Source organism: Rhinatrema bivittatum, chromosome 4, assembly GCF_901001135.1.
Source record: "Rhinatrema bivittatum chromosome 4, aRhiBiv1.1, whole genome shotgun sequence".
NCBI classification, from domain to species: domain Eukaryota; kingdom Metazoa; phylum Chordata; class Amphibia; order Gymnophiona; family Rhinatrematidae; genus Rhinatrema; species Rhinatrema bivittatum.
Genome location: NC_042618.1, coordinates 206,585,051 through 206,597,771, shown reverse-complemented (window position 1 = coordinate 206,597,771; position 12,721 = coordinate 206,585,051). Strand labels below are relative to the sequence as shown.

Sequence of the window (12,721 nt, the reverse complement as noted above, 5' to 3'; positions counted from 1 at the left end):
TGTTAAAAAGTTAATCCTTCAACCTCTTAACCTTTCTGAATCAGTTTCTCGTGTCCTGATTGCTTCACGGAAGCCTTCCACAAGAAAATCTTATTCCTATAAATGGAAAAGGTACACATCATAGTGCACTTCCCAGTCCCTTGATCCCTTTTCCTGTCCAATCCCAAAATTCTTGGACTATCTCTGGCATTTATCAGAATCCGGTCTAAAGACTTCTTCCATTAGAATGCATGTCAGCGTGGTAGCCGCCTTCCATAAAGGAATCGGGGATGTCCCTATTTCGGTACAACCCCTCGTAACACGATTTCTTAAAGGCTTGCTCCATATCAAGCCACCTTTACGTCCTCCGGCCCCTTCTTGGGACCTTAATCTGGTTCTCGGTCGGCTCATGAAACCACCTTTCGAACCTCTCCACTCCTGTGACCTTAAATATCTCACATGGAAAGTGTTATTCCTTTTAGCTATCACTTCTGCTCGCAGGGTTAGTGAGTTACAGGCCCTAGTCACCTATCTGCCTTACACTAAACTCCTGCAAGACCGGGCAGTACTCCGCACTCACCCTAAGTTTTTGCCCAAGGTAGTTTCGGAGTTTCACATTAATCAATCCATCATACTACCTATCTTCTTTCCCAGGCCTCACTCCAACCTAGGGGAACAGAGTCTGCATACCCTTGACTGGAAACGGGCTCTAGCCTTCTATCTAGACCGTACAGTTGCCCACAGGAAGATCACTCAGTTATTCATCTCTTTCCATCCAAACAAATTAGGGCAACCTGTGGGTAAGCAGGCTCTTTCCTCCTGGTTGGCGGATTGCATATCTTTTTGCTATCAGCAAGCAGGCATTCCTTTCCAAGACCGTGTTAAAGCACACTCTGTGGGGGCCATGGCGACTTCAGTAGCACACATACGATCGGTGCCGCTTCCTGACATTTGCAGAGCTGCTACCTGGAGCTCACTCCATACTTTCACAGCCCACTATTGCTTGGACAAAGCCGGAAGACAGGATTCCATCTTCAGCCAATCTGTCCTCCGTAACCTTTTTCCAACGTGACGTACCAACACCCTTCCGCCTGCCCGGTGGGGTTCAGGATGCCCTCTGCCAAATTCCACCCCAGTTGTTGTGCCTGTTGCACGCCATTGGGTACATTTGGTGCATGTTCGGACATCCTCAGCTCGGTACTCACCCATATGTGAGGACTACCATCCTGCTTGTCCTGTGAGAAAGCAAATGTTGCTTACCTGTAACAGGTGTTCTCACAGGACAGCAGGATGTTAGTCCTCACGAAACCCGCCCGCTGCCCCGCGGTGTTGAGTTCGTTTTATTTTATTTTTCGACACTACCTGTAGCTTTCAAAACAAGACTGAAGAGGGACCCCTGCTGGCTGCAGGGTTAGTGCCATGCTGGGCATGCCCAGTAGGGGCCAGTCAAAGTTCTACAAACTTTGATAAAAGTGTTTCGTGATTGGGCTCCATCCTGTGACGTCACCCATATGTGAGGACTAACATCCTGCTGTCCTGTGAGAACACCTGTTACAGGTAAGCAACATTTGCTATCTCTATAAGAGTGCAGGACTGAGCTGCTATGAATTCTTCTTTCCCTGTACGTACCCGGATCAGTCCAGACCTTGGGTTAAGCCCCTGTTCCAGCAGGTGGAGACAGACCAAAGTTCTAAGGGCAGCCCATATAAGGACAGAACCCACCCTGGAACCCTCCGTATTTGCTGTCTCCAGCAGGTGGAACAGCTCACCCTTTGGTTCCCTGTTTAGCTTGCCCTCTGTGTTTTCTTTCCTCTCCTTTCTCTGGAGCAAGCTCACGCAAGTACTCTTTTAATTTACTTCTTAATTTTTAAATATATAAAAAAAAAAAAAAGAGATTTTTTTTCTCTGAATGACTGTGTCAGGGCAGACAGTTCTGTCTCCCTCGCTCTTGAGGTTCCTAGGGGGGCTTTGCCCCTTGATTTCTGTCAGCCTAGATTCCCTTCCCGGTGACCTAGTGTGGGTGATACTGGTGGTGCCAGTCCCTCTCCCCACGTTTGTATCTGCTGCCGTGCCCCGAGATGCCCATACCTCGGTGGAGCTTCAGGGAGGATTATCATACCCCTGCCTCGGTGAATGCAATGAATTATTAATGTGAATAAACTGTTTTTGTTTTCCCAAACTTTCACAGAATATATTTTTTACTTGTCTTTGTTTAAATTAAAAAAAAAAAAAGGCAGCAGTTTGATTTTGTGAGGAGGGAGCAGGGTTCAATCTCCCGCCGAGCTCCTCAGGGGCTCCCAGCTCAGCTGTTTTCAATTAGCTTTGCAGCTGCTTTCCTGCTCCATGCCGCGGCCACCTTTTTGTTTAGCTTGTGGAGAGTCGGCCTCCCGACTCTCCCGCGATGGGGTATGCTCCAGGTGTATTTCAGGGGATGAAGGCTCCCCGACGTGTTTCTAAGCCGTTCCCGTCCCGGGAACACGCGTCAGCGGTGGCCATTTTGGGTGTTTCTGATTAAACACTTCCTGCTTCTCCGGGGGCTGGGGATCCGATTTTTTCCCCCCCCGATTTGAGCCCGATTCGCTCTCGAGGGGGGGGGGTGTGGCTCGAATCCCCCCTCCCCCTGTGAAAAATTCGGCCCGGACCTGTTTTTCCTCGGATTTTGTCCTTTTAATGCATGAATCTTACTTGGCCAGCTTACAGAGGGAGGTGGACACCCCCCCCCCCCCCCCCAATTGTTCCCCTTCCTCCGAAACCTGCTCTTTTTCCTGTGCCGTCCCCTGATGTTGTTCCGGACCTTCAGGGCCCGGTTAGGGTTCGTGTGGTCCCGGGTGCTCCCCCTCCCCCGGCGGACCCCAGCCTCCTTTAGACCCGCTTGACCTAGGGGACGATGATACCACGGCTCAAGCCCCCCCCCGCTAGAGGGTGACGATCCCCATGTCCTGCGCTTATTTCAGCGGGAGGAATTGGAGCCTCTTATTCCCTTCGTTCTCCAGGAACTGGGAATTGAAGCCCCACCAGATGATTCTGTGGCGGCAGCGATGACACCAAACGCGGACCCGGTCCTGGCGGGTCTCAGGGCGTTACCGCGTACTTTCCCGTTTCATCCAATGCACCGTTTGCTTCTCCTCCGGGAATGGGAGTCCCCAGAGAAGGGGCTTCGAGTTGGTAGGGTTATGGATAAGCTATACCCGCTCCCTGAGGACTGCCTGGACATGTTAAAGATTCCTAAGGTAGATTCTTCTGTCACCGCGGTGACGAAATGTACCACCATTCCTGTGGTGGGCGCTACAGCATTACGAGATGTGCAGGACCGTAAGCTTGAATTTTATTTGAAACGCATCTTTGAAGTTTTGGCTCTCGGAGTCCGGGTGACTATTTGCAGCAGTCTCATGCAGCGGGCAAGCCTTAGGTGGATGCAACAGTTACTCAGCACCCAGGACCTCCCGTCTGCAGAGGCTGAGCAAGCTGAACGCTTGGAGGGCGCTATAGCCTATGGGCGGATGCCCTCTATGACTTGCTTCGGGTCCAGGCAAAGGCTAAGGTTTCTGCGGTCTCGGCCAGACGTCTTCTCTGGCTACGTAATTGGTCTGCTGATATTTCTTCAAAAGCTAGGTTGGGCACTCTTCCTTTCAAGGGCAAGTTGCTTTTTGGTGAGGACCTGGAGCAGCTTATTAAATCCTTGGGTAAGAACAAGGTCCACAAGCTGCCAGAGGATTGTCCCAAACAGTCAAAGTCTTTTTTTCCGACTCGCACTCGCTTTAGGGGAAACTGCCGTTACGGCACCAGGGGTGGTGTCTCCAGGTCCCAGTCTTGGTCCCATTCCATTCGCGGCCGTCGAGGCTTCCGGGATGTCCATCAGCAACACACGACCACTAAGTCAGCTCCCCAATGAGATTCGACCGGTCCATTCCTCCGAACGAAACTTAGGTGGGCGTCGTTCTCTGTTTCTCGAGGAGTGGGCCAAAATCACATCCGATCTCTGGGTCCTCGAGGTGATAGAACATGGCTACGTGTTAGTTTGCCAGGGACCTGCCGGATCTATATATCATGTCCCCTTGCGGCCGTTCCAAGCGACCTGCGGTCTGTCACACCCTGTTGAGACTTCAGGATTTGGGGGTGATCCTTCCAGTACCGGTGCAAGAACAGGGCGCCGGCCAGTATTCAATTTACTTCGTTGTTCCCAAAAAGGACGATTCCTTTCGCCCCATCCTGGATCTCAAAAGGGTCAATCGGGCCCTCAAGGTTCCCTGTTTCAAGATAGAAACCCTGCGCGCGGTGTTTGTGGCAGTCCGTCCCGGCGAGTTCCTCGCTTCCCTCGATCTGACAGAGGCTTATTTTCACATCCCCATCCATTGGGAACATCAAAGATTCCTTCGCTTTCAGATCCTGGACCAGCACTTCCAGTTCCGGGCCCTTCACTTCAGTCTCGCCACTGCTCCCCGCACCTTCACCAAGATCATGGTAGTCATTGCGGCAGCTCTCCGACAAGAAGGGATTTTAGTCCATCCTTATCTAGACGATTGGTTGGTAAGGGGCAAGTCTGCTGCCCTCTGCACGCACGTGATAAACAGAGTTTTAGCCCTACTCACATCTCTCGGCTGGATAATCAACTACTCCAAAAGCAATCTTCAGCCCTCACAAGAGCTGGAATTCCTAGGTGGTCTTTTCAACACTCGGGTCGGGAAAGTTTTTCTTTCGGACTCACGGACTCTCAACCTGATCGATCAGTTGAACACTTTTGTCTCTCTACCGCTTCCCACGGCGTGGGATTACCTGCAAGTTTTAGGGACCATGGCTTCCACGATTGACCTCGTCCCCTGGGCGTTTGCTCATATGCGTCCTTTACAGAAAGCATTGTTATCTCATTGGAAACCGATGTCCGAGCAGTACCAAGAGATTCTCCCTCTCTCCAACTCTACCATAGCCAATATACAATGGTGGTTCTCCCCGGCACATCTTCTCAAGGGGATACCTCTTTTGACTCCCTCTTGGGTCATTGTGACGACAGATGCCAGCCTCTCCGGTTGGGGGGCTGTCTGCCAATCTCAAATGACTCAAAGCTTCTGGTCCCTCTCCCAGTCTCTGTGGCACATCAATTGTCTAGAAGCCCGAGCGGTTCACCTGGCTCTCAAATTTTTTTCTTCCTCTGATTTGCCACAAAGCGGTCCGGGTGCTATCGGACAATTCCACCACGGTGGCTTACATAAATCGACAGGGGGGGACTCGAAGTCGTCTATTGGCGCTAGAGGCCAGCAAGCTCTTTCTCTGGGCAGAGAGGCACTTGGATCGCCTGGCGGCCTCCCACATAGCAGGCAAGGAGAATATTCAAGCCGACTTCCTCAGTCGACAACATCTCGATCCCGGCGAGTGGGAGCTGTCAGAGGAAGCGATGGACCTAATCGTGCACAGGTGGGGTCCCCCTCACCTGGACCTCATGGCGACGCTATCCGATGCCAGGGCTCTCCAGTTCTTCAGCCGGTGGAGGGAGCATTGTTCGGAAGGGGTGGATGCGCTGGTTCTTCCCTGGCCGTCCAACGTTCTTCTCTACGTGTTTCCACCATGGTCATTAGTGGGGAAGGTTCTACGGAGAATAGAACTCCATCGTGGTCCGGTCATTCTCGTGGCCCCCGAATGGCCCCGACGGCCATGGTTCGCGGATCTGGTCTGTGGACGGACCTCTTCGTCTCGGTCACCTGTCCCATCTTCTGCGGCAGGGTCCCCTATTTTTCGACCAGGCGGATCGCTTCTGTCTAGCGGTATGGCTTTTGAATGGAGACGTTTGAGATGAAGAGGATATAAGGATGAAGTTATTGCCACACTCCTCAGGTCTCGCAAACAGTCAACTTTGCTTACCTACGTCCGGGTCTGGAAGGTTTTTGAAAACGTCTGCAAGGAGTTAGGTGTTTCGGCACATTCGGTTGCGGTTATTCTCACTTTTTTTCAGTGTGGTCTCTCCAAGGGTCTTTCGGTTAGCTCCCTGTGAGTTCAGGTTTCGGCTCTTGGTTCCCTCCTAGGCTCTATCGAAGGTTGGGCAGTCGCCTCTCATCCGGATGTTGTATGTTTTCTCAGGGCGCTAAGCACCTGAAACTGCTTGTCCGGTCTATTTGTCCTTCGTGGAGTTTTAAACTTGGTTCTTCGAGCTCTTTGTTCGGCACCGTTCGAGCCTCTCCGTTGAGCCACTCTCAAAGACTTGACTCTCAAGACTGTCTTCTTGGTCGCTATTTGCTCTGCCAGGAGGGTGTCTGAGCTTCAAGCTCTATCCTGTAGAGACCCTTTCTTGCGTTTTTCGGAGTCTGGCGTCTCTCTCAAGACCGAACCTTCTTTCTTACCTAAGGTTGTTTCGTCTTTTCTTTTTAACCAGTCTGTGGAACTTCCTGCTTTTTCGCCAGAAGATATCGTGGCATCTGGTAATAGTGATCTTCGTCGTCTCGGTGTCAAACGAGTCTTATTGCACTATCTTGAGGTCACTAATGATTTTCGGGTTTCCGATCACCTTTTTGTCCTGTGGAGTGGACCCAACAGGGGGAAGCAAGCTTCTAAGGCTACGATCGCTCGCTGGTTGAAGGAGGTGATTTCATCGGCCTACATTTGCAAGGACCGACCAGTTCCTGAAGGCCTAAAAGCTCATTCTTTATGTTCTCAAGCGACTTCTTGGGCAGTGTCTCAATCAGTGTTGCCGCAAGAAATATGCAGGGCGGCTACATGGAAATCTCTTCATACTTTTGCTCGTCACTACTGACTCGATGTTCAGGCTCCAGCCTTTGGTTCCTTTGGTTGGCAGGTGCTTCGAGCGGGACTGTCTGGGTCCCACCCTCTGTAGGAAAGCTTTGGGACATCCCATGGTCTGGACTGATCCGGGTACGTACAGGGAAAGGAAAATTAGTTCTTACCTGATAATTTTCGTTCCTGTAGTACCACGGATCAGTCCAGACACCCGCCTGTTCTTCTGGCTGCTCGAATTTTCTTCCTGTTATTTTTTATTTTTTCCTTTTTATAGGACTCTCTCTTTTTTGATCCCTGCATCATCTTCCTGGAATCTACTAATAGGCACCGGAAGCATCTTTACGATGATCGGGGTACATATACAAGAGCGTTTAGTTACACAGTTCATTCAATTGTTCTGTTATTTTGTTGGTTTAAATTAAATTACTAGTTATCCTGTTACTTGCTTGATCTTGTATTTTCTGCTTTGACAATGGTTATACTGAGGGTTCCAGGGTGGGTTCCGTCCTTATATGGGCTGCCCTTAGAACTTTGGTCTGTCTCCACCTGCTGGAACGGGGACTTAACCCATGGTCTGGACTGATCCGTGGTACTACAGGAACGAAAATTATAAGGTAAGAACTAATTTTCCTTTATTTTGGGCACTAATGTGAAACAATTCAGCAAAGAAATGTTCTTGGGGGTTGAGATAGAGGGAGGAAGGAGAGTGCATATCTGTCTTCTGCATTCTTCTATTTAATAACTCGTTTTATGAAAGAAACTATTCCCAAGATATCAGGACCTCAAGATGACTCAGGGCACTGCTAAAGGACTCCAAAAGTTAAGTTTAAATTGTAGATACCCCAAATTTGTGAAAGCCGAAAACTAAACTATATAACAAATATGAAAGGTTTATTTTTTGTTTGTTTTTTAATAAAGCAGTTGCCTTTTGAAGATGACTGCTGAGAGGAAATTGAAAGCACTGTGCTGCAATTGAAAGCTTCTCTGACCAACAGAACTTCCCTCTGCCTGGATGAATAGATGTGAGGCACCATGATCAAAACTAGAGCCAAACTTTGTAGTTGCAAAGTTTTATGTTCTGACAGCAATGGATTCTCTCAGCCAGTCAAAAAGCCCCTTTATTTCTGCCTACTTTAAATGCTATAGTAGCCCAGTTGATCACTGGATGTGAATTGAGATACACGGAAGTGTAGATTATTGCAATGAATCACATCGGGTAACAATGACATAATCCTGCTATACTTACAACTTAAGTAAGGAGAAGCAGTTTACTACAACATGCCGTGATGTGGATTTTGCTAATGTTTAGATTTGATTTCTTCTGCCCATTTTGTAATGGGGATGTGCGTTCAAAGATTTTACTGCCTGCACTGGTTACTATATACGAGGCCAAAGGTCCATATCCCTTGAAATCATTTACTGCATGCCTAACTCTTACCTCTGAATCTGTTACCACATGTGACAGGTATCAGAAAGGAGTAATAGAAAAGTGTGAGTGTACAGAAAGGAACAAAGAAATTACACTTTCCTGCATAAATAACAAATGAAAAGTTTGCATTCTGCTTAGTTCCTGTATGAAGTGACAAAATACATTAGTCCTCAATAGGCTGAGAGCCAACAAGCATGGAATAAATAGTTTATGCAGTCATAAAGATACAAATACAAACCAGGTGCATTGTGTGTTCACATCTTAGTGCATATTTTTTAATGTATTGAAATATTGTTTTGACCAAACTATAGTTATTTGCATAATTTATAAAGATTATTGAAACTAAATGGAATAATAGTTTTGTATTTAGTGAAAATGCTAACAAGGCATCCAAAACAATAAACATCTTTAGTATTGCTAATTTAAATAAAAGCACTCTATAGGAGTATTTTTAAGTCTTGTATCTGAATCAAAAACTGAGCCATACAAGCTGCTTTTACAGCTTCAGGAAAAGCCACCTGCAGCCTGAACCATCTGCTTCTGTATCAGCAACTTTCCAGTCTTGTCATTATCTTGAAATAATTGGAAGTCCAAAAAAACAAACTTTCCTAGCATGTGGATAGATGGATTCAGGACCAATGGGTTATGCACCTCTACCAGTAGATGAAGACGGAGCAAACTGAGGTCACAGTATATATAGTCCTACAGTGACATCAGCCTGCCAGCATTCTCTGTCTCTAGCAGTTGGTGGAAGTGCATCTTCCTACTGGGGATTGCTTCAGATTTTACAAGGAGAATTAAAAAAAAAAAAAAAAAAAGAATTGATTCTTTGTTCTCCTGTGGTGATACTAAATATTCCCTCCCACAGTTGAGAATTCCTGAGGAGATTTCCATGGTCCCTTAGATGTGTGCTTTGTCCGATAGCTGGTTTTTCAGCTACCGTGGACTTAGCTGATTGTACAGCTTAAAGGCAGCGGGTACAGGAAGCAGAGCGTGGCAGTGACGGAAGATGCCCCCCGCAGCTAGAAGACCACCTCTGTACTCAGATAGGAAGGGCTGAGCTCAGGTAAGTTTAAAAAAAAAAAAAAAAAAAGTTATCTTACAGAGACAGAGAGGAAGGGTTATTTAGGGATTCCCCTTTCCCCGGTCTCTGAGCTTGGCGTGCCATTTCAACGTTCATCCGGGATGGTGGTCCTTTTGGTGACCACCGAGACTGAAGCATCCACCTTCGGCATCCTCAGAAGCTCAAGGATGTCCTCTGGCAAGGGATACAGCTTATCCATAGCTCTTCCCACTCAAAGACCCGCTTCCGGAGTATCCCACACCCAAGGTCATGAGCTGTTGTATCAACTGAGGAAACAAGAGTCTTAGCTGGGCCCCATAGTCCCGCCAGGACTGGGTCCACCGAATCCAGACTGGGATCCTCAAAAGGTGCCGCAATTCCCAGCTTTGCCAAGACATGCGGAATAAGAGGGCTAAGTTCCTCCCTCTGAAAGAGCCGAAAGACTCGAGAATCGTCGCCACCCAGGGGCGCTGGTTTAGGCTCCTCTCCCAAGTGCAAAACACTGTTGCAGCTTACCATGCGGCGCGCAGTGGAAAAGCCTCAGAGTGGGGCCTAGCCAAAAAAGGCTGCCCAACCAGCCATGCTGCCTCCTGTCCCTGAACCTTCCTTTGGGCAGGGACAGGAGGGCAAAATCTTCACAATGAATAGCAGCCAGCCCGTTCCTCCCTTTTCTTCAAGGAGTGGGCCAAGATAACCTCAGACAAGTGGGTGCTCGGTATTATCACTCACAATTACGCTTTAGAATTTGCTCACCCTCTCAGAGACCTTTTTCTGGAATCTCCATGCGGGCCGTCAGACCATTCACCGGCTGTTCTCCCTGAGGGCTATTGTTCCGGTCTCTCCCGGGGAAAAGGGGAAGGGACGTTACTCCATTTACTTTGTGGTGCCAAAGAAAGACGGGTCCTTCCGTCCCATTCTGGATCTGAAGAAGGTGAACAGGGCCCTCAAGATCCTGCATTTCCGTATGGAGACCTTGCGCTTGGTCATCACAGCAGTACACAAGGGAGAGTTCCTGGCGTCTCTGGATCTGACGTAAGCTTATCTGCATATAGGTATACGGCGGGATCATCAGAAATTTCTTTGCTTCATGATCCTGGGACTGCATTTCCAATTCTGCACCCTTCCTTTTGGCCTGACAAAGGCTCCACATACTTTCACCAAGGTAATGGTGGTGGTGATGGCAGCAGCTCTTCACAAGGAAGGGGTTCTAGCCCACCCGTACTTGGACAATTGGCTCATTCGGGCAAAATTGGAGGCGCTCTGCCGGCAGGTGGTAGCTGTGGTGGTGCATCACCTACAGTCCCTGGGATGGGTGGTCATCCAAGCCAAGAGTCATTTACAGCCATCTCAGATCCTGGACTTCTTAGGAGCCCAGTTTGATACCCGTCTCGGCAAGGTCTTCCTTCCAGACAAAAGGGCCACCAAGCTACAATCTCAAGTACAGCGTCTTCTGAGGACACCAGTTCCCAGAGTCTGAGATAACCTACAGATTCTGGGGGCTACGGCGTCCACTCTGGAACTGGTTCTGTGGGCATTTGCCCATATGAGACCCTTGCAGAGGGCATTGTTGTCCCGGTGGGATCCTATGTCAGAGGAATTTCAAGTTCCTTTACCATTCACAGAGTCTGCCAGGTCCAGTCTCAGCTGGTGGCTGGTGCAGGATCACTTGGCACATGGAGCAGATCTCAAGGTGCCTCAGTGGGTGATTGTGATGATGGATGCCAGTCTTGCCGGATGGGGGGATGTGTATCAGTCTCATTCGGTCCAGGGTCAGTGGTCTCCGGAGGAGGCAGCGTGGTCAATCAATCGCCTCGAGACAAAAGCGGTGTGCTTGGCGCCACAGTACTCTTCAGTGCAGGGGTGGCCAGCTCCAGTCCTCAAGAGCCACAAACATGCCAGATTTTCATGATATCCACAATGAATATGCATGAGATAATTTGCATGTACTGTCTCCATTGAATACAAATCTCTCTCAAGCAAGTTCACTGGGTTTTGAATGGGTAGTCTTGCAGTCCCTCGACCAATCGCCACAGTAGAGACTCTAAAGGTTGACCTACCCATGTGTTTTTCACACTCCATACCTTGTCCACAACTGACTGGAAGTTATCATTCTGCTTTTCAGGAAGCTGTTCTGCTGCTTCTCACCTTTGTTACAGCAAGTCCTGTATGTATTGGCCCATGAACAGCTGATAAGCTATGTGGACATTGAGCTTAGCTACCTGAAAAATCTTCCTCCCAAGAATGTCCAAATTTCTGGAATCCTTCCCTAATTCTCTTGGCCCTTGAGCATATTCAACCACCACAGCTTGGTGCAGTAGCTGCCTTTTATTAAAAATCCAGGAGCCTTTTGGATGAGATATATCATTCATCATCTTATTCATAGTAGCCACAGAGAGGGGCTTCTCCCACATCCTCAATTGTACCTTCTGAAAGATCTCATGGACTGAGAATGCCACAATCTCATCAGGAGTCTCCACAAACTGGAGCATGTCCAGTATTTTGATTTTGGTCTCATCCTCCTCCCTCAAAGGAAATGGCATGGCTTCTGCCATTCTCTGTATAAATATTTAATCACAACACAGAAGCCAAACTCCCCTCAATAATGAATACGTTCGAACAAGAGAGGAAACAAGTCACTTGTTATAGAAAAAATTAACAATTTTAGATGTGAGAACAACGTCATCAGACACCAGTGCAATTGATTTTAATCCACTGTCTCTCGCCATGCAATGGGCCACAAACAGCATTGGCTGTTTTAGCACTCTACTGTAATCATTTGACGGTGTCTCATATATAACAAACACTTAGTAATCCATTTATTCAAAACAACTTTAATATATCCCAAATTTTTTAAAATCTTTTTACCATATATTATATTCTACTAAAAATACTTAGCTCCCATTGTAGCATTCCAAACACTGCCCAACATGGACCATGTTTCGGCTGTCACCAGCCTTCATCAGGGGACACCTCATATGTGTAAATCATCAAGACGTCTTGTCTAATATCGCATTCATCCTACAAATAAACAAAACACATTAAAAACAAACTCACATCCTCTCACTCCAATCATTTGCTCTTCAGTCTAGTTTTTTTCTGCGAAGCAATTGCCTCACAGTCTTGGAGCTCTCTCCAAAATAGTTTTGAAAAGTTTTGGAGAGAGCTCCAAGACTGTGAGGCAATTGCTTCGCAGAAAAAAACTAGACTGAAGAGCAATTGATTGGAGTGAGAGGATGTGTTTGTTTTTAATGTGTTTTGTTTATTTGTAGGATGAATGCGATATTAGACAAGACGTCTTGATGATTTACACATATGAGGTGTCCCCTGATGAAGGCTGGTGACAGCCGAAACATGGTCCATGTTGGGCAGTGTTTGGAACGCTACAGTGGGAGCTAAGTATTTTTAGTAGAATATAATATATGGTAAAAAGATTAAAAAAAATTTGGGATATATTAAAGTTGTTTTGAATAAATGGATTATTAGGTGTTTGTTATATATGAGACACCGTCAAATGATTACAGTAGAGT

The 12,721-nt window shown here is 47.6% G+C and overlaps 1 protein-coding gene across 3 annotated transcripts in view; it reads left to right on the top strand.

Moving 5' to 3' along the window:
- The window catches only part of FANCD2 (FA complementation group D2), a 536,781-nt gene extending 528,096 nt beyond the window's left edge, over positions 1-8,685 (top strand). The window contains exon 44 of one of the 3 annotated variants that reach the window (XM_029599610.1): positions 7,624-8,685. The gene's annotated coding sequence lies outside the window, so the exon portion shown is untranslated. Of the gene's footprint in view, positions 1-7,620 lie in introns of all 3 variants that reach the window. The other 2 variants (XM_029599611.1, XM_029599609.1) reach the window with 2 other exon arrangements.
- Positions 8,686-12,721: the final 4,036 nt, after the last annotated feature.